The sequence below is a fragment of the Chlorocebus sabaeus genome, chromosome 26 (assembly GCF_047675955.1).
Source record: "Chlorocebus sabaeus isolate Y175 chromosome 26, mChlSab1.0.hap1, whole genome shotgun sequence".
In the NCBI taxonomy this organism is placed as follows: Eukaryota; Metazoa; Chordata; class Mammalia; order Primates; family Cercopithecidae; genus Chlorocebus; species Chlorocebus sabaeus.
This window is the reverse complement of record NC_132929.1, coordinates 32,592,700-32,608,364: the sequence shown is the minus strand read 5'-3', so window position 1 is coordinate 32,608,364 and position 15,665 is coordinate 32,592,700. Positions and strand designations below refer to the sequence as shown.

The 15,665-nt window shown below is 36.0% G+C and overlaps 1 protein-coding gene across 7 annotated transcripts in view; it reads right to left on the bottom strand.

Moving 5' to 3' along the window:
- Positions 1–15,665, bottom strand: part of TCF12 (transcription factor 12) — a 364,983-nt gene that overhangs the window by 240,653 nt on the left and 108,665 nt on the right. Inside the window, exon 2 of one of the 7 annotated variants that reach the window (XM_038010018.2) lies at positions 8,013–8,142. The exons of the other annotated variants lie outside the window; for them this stretch is intronic. The gene's annotated coding sequence lies outside the window, so the exon portion shown is untranslated. The remainder of the gene's footprint in view (positions 1–8,012; positions 8,143–15,665) is intronic. 7 annotated transcript variants of the gene reach the window in all.

Genomic DNA, 15,665 nt, shown 5'->3' with positions numbered 1-15,665 from the left:
TCTTTGTATATTCTTATAGGTATATAAAAATGTGCTCAACATATCTAATCATCAGGGAAATGCAAATCAAAACCACAATGAGATAGATATATATCCTCACACCCATTAGGATGACTATTATAAAAACACACACGCACACAAAACATAAGAACATAAGTGATAGTAAGGACATGAAGAGACTGAAAGCATTGCTGGGGGGAATATAAAATGATATAGTTGCTATGGAAAACAGTACGGCAGGTCCTCAAAAAATGAAAAATAGAACTATCATAATGATCCAGCAATTCCACTTCTGGATACTTATCTAAAAGAGTTAACATTAGGATCTCAAAAAGGTATCTGTATTCCGTTTATTGCAATATGAATAGCCAAAATGTAGAAATAACCTAAATGTCTATTGATGGATTAGTGAATACAGAAAATGTAGTTTTAGTGGGTCTTTAGATGAAAAATAAAGAAAATGTGGCACACACATGCAATAAAATATTATTTAGCCTGAAAGAAAAAATTCTATTACTCGTGATAACACGAATGAACCTGCAGGATGACATGTTAATAAAATAAGCCAGTCACAAAAGGACAAATACTGCATAATTCCACTTATATGAAGTATCTAAAGTAATGAAACTCAGAAGCAGAAGGTAGAATGGTCATTACTGTAGAGTGGGGAACTCTTACTCAATGGCGACAGAGTTTCAGTCATGCAAGATGAAAAAGTACTAAAGATCTGCTGTAAAACAATGTGCACACAGTTAACAATACCAAACTGCACACTTAAGAATTTATTAAGAAGACAGATCTCATGTTTTTTTAACCACAATAAAAAACAAAAAAGTAGACCTAAGAATTTATAAGAAAAAATATTTATATGTAAGGCTGGGCACAGTGGCTCACATCTGTAATCCCAGCACTTTGGTAGGCAGAGGCAGGAGGGTCACTTGAAGCCAAGACTTCAAAACCAGCTTGGGCAACATAGTGAGATTCCCGTCTCCACAAAAAAAATTTGTGGAGAATGAAGAATGCTGCCTTTCACTCTTATTTAAATCAATTTGTTTACTTAATCCCATTACTAATGTACTGCGGTTCTTCGTATTTATGAAAGTCATTTTGGATGTCATAAGAAGAAGACATGACCATTATACATCAAAAGTTTACTGAACACATATTTTCCCTAAGCCTTGGATTGGGACCTGGATTGGGAATCCAGGTATGGTGGTGCGTGCCTGTAGTACCGGCTCCTCAGGAGGCAGAGAGAGGATGATCAATTCAGCCTGGGAGTTTGAGGTCACAGTAAGCGATGACTACGACACAAACTTCAGCCTGGGCAACAGAGTAAGACTTTGTCTGTACACATTACAGCAGGAAAATCACGTTTTTTTTGCATATACCAAAAAGTGATGCCCATTTCTTTAGCCATTATCTTTTTATTTCCATAAGAACACTCTATTTTCAATCCTTTATCTTCAAAGAAACATTACTACTTTTGTTTCCCTTCATCCATGTCCATCTGATGAACCACAAATGAGCCAGACCCAAACTTGCTAAGGATTCACTTTATTCCCCCCCACATGAGGCAAGAGGTTGCAGTGAGCTGAAATCATGCCACTGTACTCTAGCCTGGGCAACAGAGCAAGACTCCGTCTCAAAATAATAATAATAATAATAATAATAATAATAATAATAATAATAATTGAAAAATAAAATAAGGTAAAAGATACTTTTGTAATTAAATTGACTAAATGGGCATGCAGGCAACAGCTTGAAAATGGCAATTATATTAATATAAAATATGTTGCCAACATACCAAGAAAGGATTCTAATTACAGGTCCCAATCCAAGGCTTACAGAAAAAACGTGTTCAGTAAACTTTTGATGTAATGGTCATGCCTTCTTCTTATGACATCCAAAATGACTTTCATAAAATGAAGAACCACAGTACATTAGTAATGGGATTAAGTAAACAAATGGATTTTAACAAAAGTGAAAGGCAGTGTTCTTCATACAAACTAACTGGCTACTATAAATTTTGAAAGACCATTTTCCCATTAAAATAAAACCTCAATTATTTTTGCTTTTGTATAAGTGATGTCTTTTGTATTTTTAACTCCAAGAGTTGCCAAAATAAGCCCATTTACATGTGATGCCTGCAAACTAGCAAATTTACATTTGGATTTTGTTGGCTTTGGACCCTGCATTCTGTTCTCTTCTTTGTGCCATTGTTGTTTTCAGGTTTGGCAGTGGCTCTAGATCTTTGTTTAACTTAGTTTCTTTGTCTAACTTCTGCAGTATACACACATTATAAAATTAGCATGAAAGAACACTTTAGCTTTCATCACCACAACGAATTCCCACTGTGGCAAAGGCTTTTTTGCAAATTATGCTTATGTGAATACAAAGGGAAAAACATAGACATAACACCTAATTTATCCACCTGAAGACAACATAAAAAGTAAATAAGAGAAAGAACTATTTGGTTCAATAGTATAAAGAAAAGATTCATCGTGAAGATTAACATCCAATTTTAACGTACTCAAAGCTGAGTAATTAGAAAACAGAGACCCCAGCAGTCAGAGCTAAATTTGTTTGACTGCCAAATTGCCCATCTTTCTTTTAATCTTTATTGTACTTTTCTATCTTCCAAAGTACAGCATCTGTCTTCCAATGCATTTTTAGTTTTACCAAATGTAGAAGTAGTACCTGATGTCAGGTAGGACGTCCTGCCTCAAATTCTTCATGTGATTATAAACATAATAGTTTAATTTGTTAAAGTTAATACATAAGAGCCTCATCATAGATTCACATAAGTTAATCGGGCAACAAATATCAGTAATTTAAAAGGGATTTTTTTCAGTGTGGTTTTCAGAACACTATGAGGAAATGTTAAATTGTACGAAAATAGCCAATATGCACTTAAGCAGAAATTTTGACTGTAATAACGTTGACAACACCCAACTACATAATCACAAAGTCAGTTGCCTTCACATCCATATTATACGTTAATTACCCTAAATGTAATTTTTCACCCTAATCAAGGCAGTAGTATAATTAGGAAAATTCAAAAGAACTACTTACATTGGCTCTAAACTGTTTTTTGTGTTTACATCTGATCATGAGATATTCTCGATATCAAGAGAGCTCATGTCTCTTCAAAAATAAAGAAATCATAGGGTAAAGACCTCATTTGAAACGGCTTTTATCTTCTCCTACTGAATACTAGCCTAAAAACAGCTGTCTCTTAGTTTGAAGGTTGAGCTCTTCCTCATATCACTTCTGGAGGAAAGGAAAGGCAGTAAACTTTTCAGAAAGTCAAACTCCTACTATTCAGCCAATTTTTACGGAACTCCTTTCCATCTGTTCCCTGACATTTCAGTCAGGTTATGCACTTGCCAAAGAGCTTTCTTCCGATACTGAATCCACTGGTGAAGACAAATGGAATAAGATCAATTTACTTTTTACCAACTATAATTAAAGGATAAAAAGCCACCGTGATGTCAAGATAGGCTCCACAATCAAATATGCAGCCCATGTAATAAACAAAATCAGGAATCTAGATTGAACGATAAATCAGTGGTTCAGATTCTTTGCTCTTTTGTTGCATTAAAAATGTACTCTACAATGGGAAGATAAACAAGGATCCATATAATCATGTTTTCAGAGACAGAAGATACTTTTTCAAAAGAAAGAAATAAAAATCCTGAAGAGGAGTTTGAATATTATTTATAAGTTACTCAAAAAGCCAATAATAGAAGTTCTTATTCAGGAAAGAAAGTGAGATAAAAGAGATACTCATGAACTCTGGTTCAGTATTTACTGGAAAACTTAATCAAGAGAGACCTGAAATAATTTTTGAAGCAGAAGTTAGAATGTTGGATCAAAGAGTAATACAGTTATATTAATATAAAGAAATTACTAGGTCTGGATGAGAGGAAATCATGACTTCTGACAATCTCAAAGAGCTGTGGCACCTAGGTGATAGTTACTGTGTCAGAGGGCAGGAATGTTACCAGTAACTCTTGTCCTTTAGGAGGTCTGGAAGAAACCCATAACTGTACAAGTAAATGGGTCTCATGATTCCTGAAAAGCCATTCTGCAACAAGAAGGTCCACTGACTCAATAAATAAGCATAACCCACAGACAGACACAAAACAAAGTTTATTACAACGTTTATTTTGGGGGCAGCAGATAAAAAAGATTCTACCACGTGGACTATTCGAAGCAACAATAAAAATAAAACCTGAAGTTATGATAAAATTAAGGATTTTTTTTGGTCATGGGTAAAGAAAGGTCTGACAGAGAAACAAAACCAATGACCAGAAAACACTTGTTGAAGTAGACGGAGAGGTATGAATTGAATTCCACTAGTGATCAGAAAATATAAATAGCCTGAATGGGAAATCAAGTTAAATACCTGGGTATACAAATGACAATGAAGTAACTGGCTAACAAAATGTGAAGACTGAGGTTGAAATATTTCACAGAGCCTCAGAAATGGGGTAAACCAGGAGATGAGTTTCAATATGAACAAATATGTAACAAAAAACAACCCAAGCTCTATTTATTAGACATCAGGCATTAATTAATGACCTCTCAATTATAGCATCAATTACACAGAAAAGTGAACACGGATGTGCTCACTCAACCTTAATACAGTAGAAGACAGCCTTCAATGTACCTTTAAACAAATTAATAAAATCAAAAAGGCAACAAGTGGAAGAATACTTTGTAAGTTTTTGTGAATTAATGGTATGGAATGAAGATACACCAAGCAGTCTAGCCTACAGAGTTAAGGTGAAAGTATCATTTGACAATTAAGAGCCAGGCACATATCACAAAAATCATAGCATTTGGAGTACCTTTTCCTTTTTCCTCATTCACACAAGAAAAAAAATCAAAGGCCTAGTCACCTATCCAGTGTCCTCTCAGCTAACTACAGTACGGATAATGTACATATATTTACATATACCCAAGGAACCACTGCACTTCATTACAATTCTAACGTTTACCCCTATGTCTACAATATACTTGGAACAAGGACTAAAGAATAAAGCACATCTCCCTAATCTTCCTTTCCCCTGTTCCCAAAGTAGCAGTTTCCTACCAAATATAACAAAAATGCTCACTACAAAAAATTTTTACATAAACTCTATGGCTTCTTTGTCGCTTTTCTTTTTCTTCACGTTACAAGTTACATTTCATTATCCTCTCCTAATTAAAGGAAGGACATGCTTTGGCAAGAATGCAAAGGTAAGAATAGCATATTTTCAGGCTGGTTGAATCACCTCTAGAACCCTGAAGTCGAAGACTCAATCTGTGGTATCACAAAATAGTACCCAGATATTTTTTCTTTTCTTTCCCTCCCTCTCTCCCTCCCTCCCTTCCTCTCTTCCTTGTCTCCACCACCCCCACCTTCTTTCTTTTTGAGATGGGCTCTCTGTCACCCAGCTGAAGTGCAAGTGGTATGGTCATGGCTCACTGCAACCTCTAACTCCTGGGCTCAAGCAATCCCCGTCTCAGCCCCCTGAGTAGCTTGGACCACAGGCATGCACCCTCATGTCCAGCAATTTTTTTATTTTTATTTTTATAGAGATGGGGCCTCACTACGTTGCCCAGGTTGGTCTCAAACTCCTGGCCTCAAGTAATCCTCCTACCTCAGCCTCCCAATGTGCCAGGTGTGAGCCACCACACCTACCCCATACTTTTCTATTACTGAGAGTTTGCCCTACCCCAGCTTCCTAACCAGATGTTGTGAATAAATAACTATTAATCCCTTTCTAATAGAACAGGAATTTTTTCACTTAATTTTGTTTTTCCTCAAACTCTTATGAATATTAAAGCCTATTTCATGTTGTAATTAAAACTCCTTACCCCTAGAAATCCATCAAGCTGTTAAGACAGCTTATTTCACTTTACAGTGCTGAATATGATAATATCCTATGATTTGGTTCAATATACATACATGTACTAGCACTGGAAATAAAGTCCTTCCTGAAAAAGGAATACCGGTTTTCTGCCACTTCTAATTAAACCACATGTGTAAGTACATGTGTGTGAGACAGATCAACTATATATTCGTAAGTATAAAAAAGGAAACGGAAATCAGTACCAAAACTGATACTACCTTCCAGTTAATTTGTCCATTAAAAAGCAAGGGTACTATTTACAGCATCAGAGAATCAAAGAAATGGAACATATGCTCATAAGAAACCAAACAATTTTCCAAAGCAGTCAAAATTGTTACCAAGACCCAACACAACGTAAGAGGACAATCCAGAATGGCTTCTTTTTTCTCCTTATCCTCTATTCTCACTAGAGCTCTTGATCTTCTACTGTCCACTTACTTCATCCTACAGTTAGGGAACTCACACTACTTTTTTTTTTTTTGGAGACGGAGTTTCACTCGTCACCCAGGTTGGAGTGCAATGGCACGATCTCGGTTCACTGCAACCTCTGCCTCCTGGGTTCAAGCGATTCTCCTGCCTCTGCCTCAGCCTCCCGAGTTGCTGGGATTACAGGCGTGAGGAACCATGCCCAGCTAATTTTTGTATTTTTAGTAGAGATGGGGTTTCACCATGTTGGCCAGGCTAGTCTCGAACTCCTGACCTCAGGCGATCTGCCTGCCTTAGCCTCCCAAAATGCTGGGATTACAGGCATGAGCCACCGCATCTGGCCACTTATACTACTTTTTAAATCTGCAGAGGATGTCATTTTTTAAACTACCTTAATTTTCTTACCAGATTTTATCACCTCACAGCAAACAATATAAGAAAATGATTACACTTTAAATCACTTACCTCCCTGTCCAGTTAAAAACAACTGACTTCTTCCCTTAACTGAAACAACCACATCATCTCAACACACTATTTATGTGTAGCTGTCCTAATCCTTTGACTTACTATAAGGAAATGTTTAAAAACTACTTCTACACAGAGGAAAATAATATAGGATTTGCTTCTCTCTTTTCTCTGCTCCCCTTAAAAGTCCCTCTGAGAGATGATACCAAAAACACAAGCAATAATTTTTTTTAAAAGGGTAAACAGGACATCATGAAAACGAAAAGAAACGTAAAACAATCTACAGAATCACATAAGGAATTTATATTTAGAATATTTTACAAAGAAATATAACAACTCAGTAATTTTTTAAATTTTCAATTAAAAATGGGCAAATAATCAAAATAGTTCTCCGAAGAAAATAAACAAATAGCCAATAAGCACATAAAATAGATGTTCAACACCATTAGCAGCCACTAAGGAAATGCAAATCAAAACCACAATGAGATACCATTTCACAACTACTAGGCAGTCTACAATTAAAGAGACAAATAAAAACAAATGCTGCCAAGGATTTGGAAAATTAGAACCCTCATATGCTACTGGTGGGAACGTAAAATGGTGCAGCTACTTTGGAAAACAGTCTGGCAGTTTCTCAAAATCTTGAACAGGGTTATTACATGACCTGGCAATTTTACTTCTAGGTACCTACCAAAGATAAATGCCAGATTATAAATCCAGTCAACCTCCCCTTTAAAATATCTCTTCTCCAACTCTTTTATTCCATTCCTATGACTTCTTCAGTGAAACAAACAAACAAAAAAACTACCTTTATCTATATCAAACTTTTATCTATATCAAGATACCTTAATTACCATTATCACTGGTGTGCTGTTCAACTAATTCCACACATTTAGGGAAAACCAAAATGCTTTGAAAAGCCACCGTTCAAAATCTTTCAAGAACCTCTCAAAGCCCAAAACTATTTAATGTGTCAGTCAAGGCAGCAGTCTCCAGCCTTTCTGGCACCAGGGACTTGGGGTAGGGGGTGGGATGGTTTCGGGATGAAACTGTTCCACCTCGGATCATCAGGCATTAGTTAGATTTTCATAAGGAGTGCGCAACCTAGATCCCCCCCACACGTACAGTTGACAATAGGGTTTGGTTCCTATAAGAATCTAATGCCACTGCTGATCTAGGAGGTGGAGCTCAGGAGATAATGTCTGCTTGACCATCACTCACCTACTGCTGTGCAGCCGGGTTCCCCAGTCTGTGCTCAGGGGGTTGGGGACCTCTGAGTCAAGGCTTCTCACAATCTGATCCTGATCCAGTTTTCTAATTCCATAAGACCTCCATTAAGAGTCTTCTAATCCTGAAAGGACAGGCTTTTGATGCTTTTTCCCCCAAAATATAAACAAAGAAAAAATTTTAACTTATCTAAACCACCCTTCAAAGTTCATTAAAAGCACCTTGTGACAAGACTACAAACAGTTTTCATGCTCTTATTTGAATAAAATTATTGTTTCAGAGGCTGGGCACCAGGGGCTCACACCTATAATCCCAATACTTTGGGAGGCCGAGGTGGGAGCATCACTTGAGGCCTGGAATTGGCAACCAGCCTAGGCAACATAGTGAGATCCCATCTCTACAAAAAAATTTTTAAAAATCAGCCAGGCATGGTGGTGCATTCCTGTAGTTCTGGGTTCTTGAGAGGCTGATGCGAAAGAATCGCTTGAGCCCAGGAGTTCAAGGCTGCAGTGAGCTATGATCAAGACACCACACCCAGAATGGGTGACAGAGCAAGACACTATTTCTGAAATAAAATAACATTACTCTTTCAGGAAACACTATCATTTAATCACTTTGGAAGTTTAAATCCCCAAGTCATTCACTGTGTGTAACTTTGTACAAATTACTCAGATTCCCAAGACTGTTTCTTCATCTGACAATTAAGGTAACTGTACCTATCTCATTGCGGGGTTGTAAGAATAAAAGAATTCGTGTTAAATACACATAAAAGTACTAAGAAAATGTTAATACTATTAACAGTTTCTAATATATGTGCAGTGATCTGGAACTTATATGTTGAGGAAAATATTTTATGTTGATATTATCTCTTCTATGGCACCCAGAAAATGGGAAATTATATGTTCCTAAAAAAAAAAAAAATAGGAGAATCACAGCAAACAGAATTTTAAATGACAACATCACCTATTCAAATAGTAAAACTTACAGATTATTTCTCATTGTTTTGTTAAAGGCAGTATTGTGAAATAGAAATAACACTGACTGGGAGACAGTGTACTAGTTCTGGGTTTAAGTCACTATTATACTGCTTATTAACTATATGGTTTTGGGAAGCCATTATAATTAGATACTGGTCCTTCATAAGTAAAATAGAGACAATAGCACTATTAAAAATCACTGTATCATGAGTATGAAATGGAAAGTATACAGATATGAGATTACTTTTAAAACTACATACATATCCTTATAAATCTACATATACGTATCATTTAAAATATTTTCTATTATGTATTATATTCATTGTCATAATTTATGAACCTGTTCACAACAGTAAGACACAAGTCTGAACATATGAAACCATAAATGATCTTAAAATCAAACATTATTAATTTCCTTTGTTTCTCCAACACTGCAATCCCTTTCACAGGTGGCAAATTTTACTGAGTTCAGCTACAAACTCAACTAAATAAAGGGCGAGCTCTTCTTACTCACCCAGAAGTGGTCAAGTGTAATGACTAAACATATGGCAAAAGGAAGAAAAAAAAAATCATCAACAAGAAAAGCAAAAACCTAAAGCTTCTTCCATTCATAACGTAATAGTTTATTTAAACCAAAAACAACAACAAAAATAATCTCAGTGACTCAAGTAAAATCTGAAAATGTGATCATTCCAATATACATCAATTAGGTGATCCAAGCACCCCTAAGCAAAGAGAAGCCATTTGCTTAATGAAGTGTTAAATTGTATCCAAATCCAAACAGGTACTATCAAAACTAATGTGGTGATCAAAGATTTAAAGTAGCTCACTAATAAAATTAAATTGAACTATATACTACTTATGTCTCAATTTCATCACCAGGATACCATTAAACAAGTCTGCAGGATGAATAGCTCTAGGTAAACATTCTTTTAGAGAGCAAACAGCATTTACATGGACTCTTACATGTCATTTCATCATATCCATTTCTAAACCATTCTTATTTGTGTTCCCTCGTAATAGCTCCTCTGGTGTTTACTTTCCTTTTGGACCTGTATAATCCCTACCAAACATCTACGGAGCTGTGAAACTGGAGGATTTTAGTTAATGGTACATCTTTAGAATTAAATAAGCAAGAAAACTAATAATTTTTACTAATATATCATAAAATTCTATAAGTAGAAAAACAAGTAAGAACCTACTTTCTTTCTCAGGGCTGTTCATGTCCCTGCAGTACCTCACAAGTAGAATATTTCTATAGATTAGAAAATAAAGGCCATAAAAAGCCAAGCTATTGTACATACCAAGAACTGCTCTTAAAAAAAAGTCAGTATCTTGCCACCACTATTCACATCAAGTTTTGATTCAGTTCAGACAATAATGTGGGAAAAACATTTGCCATTACTAACTGTGAAATCAGTAATTCCCAAAGTCACAGGAGTCAGGATTTACCTACTATAAAATAAAAATTCCATGTTACTGCCTCAATATAATACCAGTTCCTTTTTAAAATTATTTTTTAAATTCTCATGCAGTAAAATTGACTTTTTTCACTTTAATGTATACTTCTGACTTTTAACACAATCACAGTTTTCAGCAATTATTTCTTTTTTTTTTTTTTTTTTTTGCATCACACTACTTTTCTCTCCTTCTGGAAATTTAATGATATAAATTTTAGCCCTAATGTTACCAGCCCACAGTTCTCTGAAGCTCTGAAGTTTTTTTCATTTTTCTCTTTATTGTTCAGATTGAAAAATTTCAATTGACCTGTCTTTATTCACTGACTCTTTCCTCTTTCATCTTCATTCTGTTATTGAATCCATCCACAGATTTTTAGGTTATAGTTATTGCTTTTTTAGTTCTAAAATTTTGTTTCCTCTTTACCTTTTACTTCTTCGTTGACACTTTTAGTGTAACATTTGTGGCAGAAATGTTTACAGTTGCTTATTCAAGCATTTTCATAATGGAGGGCTTAATGTCTTTGTCAATTAATTCCAACATTTATATTATCTTGTCACTGGTGTCTGTTATTGCCTTTACCATTATGAATTATTTATGGCCTTTTGTATATCAAGTAACTTTGGATCACATCCTTGACATTCTGAATAATGTGCTATAAAACTAAGGGTCAGCCAGAGGCAGTAGCTCATGCCTGTAATCACGGCACTCTTGAAGGCCTAGGTGGGAGGATCACTTGAGCCCAGGAGTTCAAGACCAGCCTGAGCAACACAGCGAGACCTCCTTTCTACAAAAAAATTTAAAATTAGCCAGGCGTGGTGGCACGTGCCTGTAGTCCCAGCTACCCAGGAGGCTGAAGCAGGAGGATCGCTTGAGCATGGGAGGTCCAGGCTGCTGCGAGCCCTGATTGTGCCAGCGCACTCCAGCCTGCATGACAGAGTTAAGACCCTCTCTCAAAAAGCCAAAACAATACAAAAAACTCAGGATATTCTTAAATCCTATAAAGTGTATTTATATTTTTGTTTTAGCAGGCAATCAACCTACTTAAACTCAGGCTGCAAGTTCCAATATGCCCTCTGTAGGTTGTAGTTCCAGTGTCAGTTCAGTTTTCAAAGCCTTTGCAGTGTTATTTGGATTATTCCTGTAGCTGTGCCATCCAATGGTAAGTCTACAAACCTGGGTGGAGTTCTATCCCATACCTGTATTTAAAGTCTTTTTAAAATATGCAAATTAAGATCAGATTCATGAACCCAAGTGTCTGTATATGACTTCACGAGGTCTCTTTCCCAAGCTCTTTCCTCTCTTTTCCAGTTTTCTGAGGGTATCTTTTTCTGTCCTCCTGCCTGAACGAGGTCACTTTTACAACCGCACTGGTTTGGTGAAAAACATTGAGAGGATAGAGTAGAAAAAGCAATGGGCTTTGGCTCTGCCTCTTGAAACTACAGTTCCATCAAACAGAGCTGAAGGTACCCTCCCTCAGGGTTTTGGTTCCTGCACCCAACAGTTGTCGGCTGATGTCATTACCACGTGATTGCCTGGGACTAAGTTGTAAGAAAATAGGGGAAAAGGAAAAGAAAAAATAACAAGGGATGACCTTAACTCCCTCTACACTTTTCATCCTTTCTCACAGCTCAAGCCAGAGCTAGAGAGCTTCTGGATCTGGCTATGTTTTTCTGCAGTGTTCACTTCTAGGTTTCTGGCTGTACTGAAAGAGATCCCGGAGGTTTGTTGGTATTTTGAAATCTGATGTTCTTTCTCTATCTGCCTGCAGCTGCTGACCACACATTCTGTCCAGATTTTATAATTACATTCATTTCTAAAGAAAGAGTGCTGTCTGTTCACTCCACATTACCCAGAACCGGAGAATATTATCCTCTTTGAAATAAGTAAAACAAGCTGAATTACTTCATGTCTAAATTCTGAGTTATAGGGTCTGATTATTAGCTTAATGATACTGTCTAATATCCAACCATGGTGAGAAGCCAGGTCAGAAAGCCTCAGAAGATTGATCTGATCCCCCAAACCTCAAGATAAACAATCCTTTTAGCCAAGCTTCTGGCCGCAAAGATGACAAGGAGATCACTGATAAACACTTCAACCAAATGCAGAGAAGAAAATGTTTATCCGAGTTCTACAAGGCCACATCAAGCCCTTAGCAATCACTTGACAGGAGCCAACATTCTGAAAACAGGAGTAGCCCACAACACTTACAAATAAAGGCAAGAGGTAGAAAAATATAGAGATAGTGGCATCTGATTTCTAAAACTATGTGGAAATATTTGCATTCTATTCCTTTAGAGAATACAAACAACATTATTCTTAATTTAGAAGGCAAGTTACTATAGAAATAATTATTCACACAATAAAAAATGACAAGTATGTAGCTGCCTTTAGGCTTTATTCAGTCTGAATGGCAAGTCAAGTGGTTGGCATCAACTATATAATCCTTGAGATTGGCAATTGTTTGGATTTGATGAATAAATAAAGGTTGGTGAGTCAAAACTATCTCACATGAGCCAGTCACATAGCCCAAAATCCCACTAGAGTAATTCACTTCTACCAGTGTGAATTATGGTTATACACATGGCAGATAATGTGTCACATACTAATCAGAAAATTACTAAGAACTGAATCTCATATATATACAATTAAGATAAAGATGGAAATTAAATTATATTTTCAAAATTCCTGCCACTAGGTATAAACAGAAAAAGAAGAGGAAGAGGAAGAAATGGAAACAAACTAAAATTTCTACAATGTCTGAGTTTCAGCAGAAAGACAATGGGCGATAGTTTTCCTATTTTTTAATTATGTCCACATATCCTAAATCTTTCTAATGAACGTGATTACTTTCAAAATAAGAAACAAATACTTATTAAAAATAAAAAAGGCAAGACACAGTGGCTCTTTCCTACAATCCCAGCATTTTGAGAGGCTGAGGCAGGAATTTGAGACCAGCCTGGGCAACACAGAAAGATCCCATTCTCTACAAAAAAATAAAATTAGCCAGGTTAGTCAGGTGTGTTGGCTTGCACCTGTGGTCCCAGCTACTCAGGAGGCTGGGGTGGGAGAATCAGTTGAGCTCAGGAGCTTGAAGGCTGCAGTGAGCTATGATCATGCCACTGCACTCCTGCCTCAGTGACAGAGCAAGACCATGACTCAATTAATCAATTGGTTAATCCATCAATCAATAAAGCAAACTCCTGCCTCAGTGACAGAGCAAGACCACTACTCAATTAATCAACTGATTAATCAATTAATTAATCAATAAAGCAAACTCTACAAATTATCATACGACCCAGTAATCTTATTCCCAGGTGAGATTTGAAATGAAAACTATAGAAATGAAAACTTATGTTCATAGCCACTGTGCAAAAACTTGCACAAAAATGTTCATAGCCACTCTACTCATATCTCCAAAAACTATAAACAACACAAATATCCTTTAACATGAATAAATAAATTATGGTATATCCATATAATGTCATATCACTCAGCAATAAAAGGGAAGAATCTACTGATACATATAACATAGTTGAATCTCACATGTAATTATGATTAGTGAAAGAAGCCAGTGTTAAAACATTACATACTGTATTGTATTATTACATTTATATACAGTCTCCAAAAGATAAAACTACAGTAACAGAGATCAATGGCTGCCAGGGATTAAGAGTTGAGAAAAGGGGAAAGTAAAAGCCTGAACATGGTTTATAGGGTAACAGAACTGTACATATCTTGACTGTGGTATGAGTTACACAGAGCTACACATGTGTTAAAGTTTATTGAATTATACGCCAAAAAAGTCCATTTTACTCCATGTTAATTTTTAAAAATACAACTTAAAAACAACACAACGGAACAACCCATATAACATATTACAAAGTATACTTTTCTCCAAGTAATAAGGTGGAGTAGTAAAAAATCAAAGAAATAACAGATATAATTCCAATCAAAATTCTAGCAAGCCTTTCTAAAATGAAACTGCAAGCTGATTCTAAAGCGCATATGGAAGTACAAAGGCTCAGAATAGGCAACATAATTTTTAAAAAGAAAAACAAAGTCAGGTAGGCATAAATTACAATAGACATAATGATTAAAACAAGAATAGAGAGTACAGAAATATAATCAAATACATGTGGTCAAATGATTTTCAACTAAGGCACCAAAAAAAAAAAAATTCAATGAAGACACAATAGTCTCAAACAAGTGATGCTGGAACAACCAACTACGTAGTGGAAGAACCACTCTTTCACACTGTAAACGAAAACTAATTTGAAACAGTTATGATACATGTAAAGCGAGGTGTGGTGGTTCACGCCTGTATTCTAGCACTTTGGGAGGCCAAATTGTTCGAGATCACTTGAGGCCAGGAGTTCAAGACCAGCCTGACCAACATGGTGAAACCCCGTCTCTACTAAAAATATAAAAAATTAGCTGGGCATGGTGGCACACATCTGTAATTTCAGCTACTCAGGAAGCTGATGCAGGAGAATCACTTGAACCCAGGAGGCAGAAGTTGCAGTGAGCCGAGATCGTACCACTGCATCTCAGCCTGGGCAACATAGTGAGACTGCCTCCAAAAAAAAAAAAAAAAAAAAAGAGGACTACATATAAAATCTAAAACCATAAAACTTAGGAAGAAAACAAGAAAAATTCTTCACAATTTTGCAGTAAGCAAAAATGCTTTTTAGACAAGACAATGAAAGCTTTGGTAAATGATCCCATCAAAATAAAATTCTAATGCCCCTCCAAAAGACTATTCAGACAATGAAAAGGCTGGGAGAAAATATTCATATTACATCCACTGACAAAATATTTTATATCCAAAATTATGAAGAGTCCTTTAAATTTAATAAAAAGCTGACAATTTGATTTAAAAACGGGCAAAAGAAGATAAATAAATGAACAACAAGCACATAAAAAAATGTTCAACATCATCAAGCATCAGGGAAATGTAAACTAAAACCATAGTAAGATACTACCACATGAATAACAAAACTTAAAATGACTGATGATACCAAGTGTGATAGAGAATGTTGAGCAACTGCAACAATAATGTGCTACATGTGTTTATTAGTACATTTTCACACAGCTATGAAGAAATAACCAAGACTGGGTAATTTATAAAGAAAAAGAAGTTTCAGTTGGGCTCGGTGGCTCACGCCTGTAATCTGAGAGGTCGAAGCGGGCAGATCACCTGAGGTCAGGA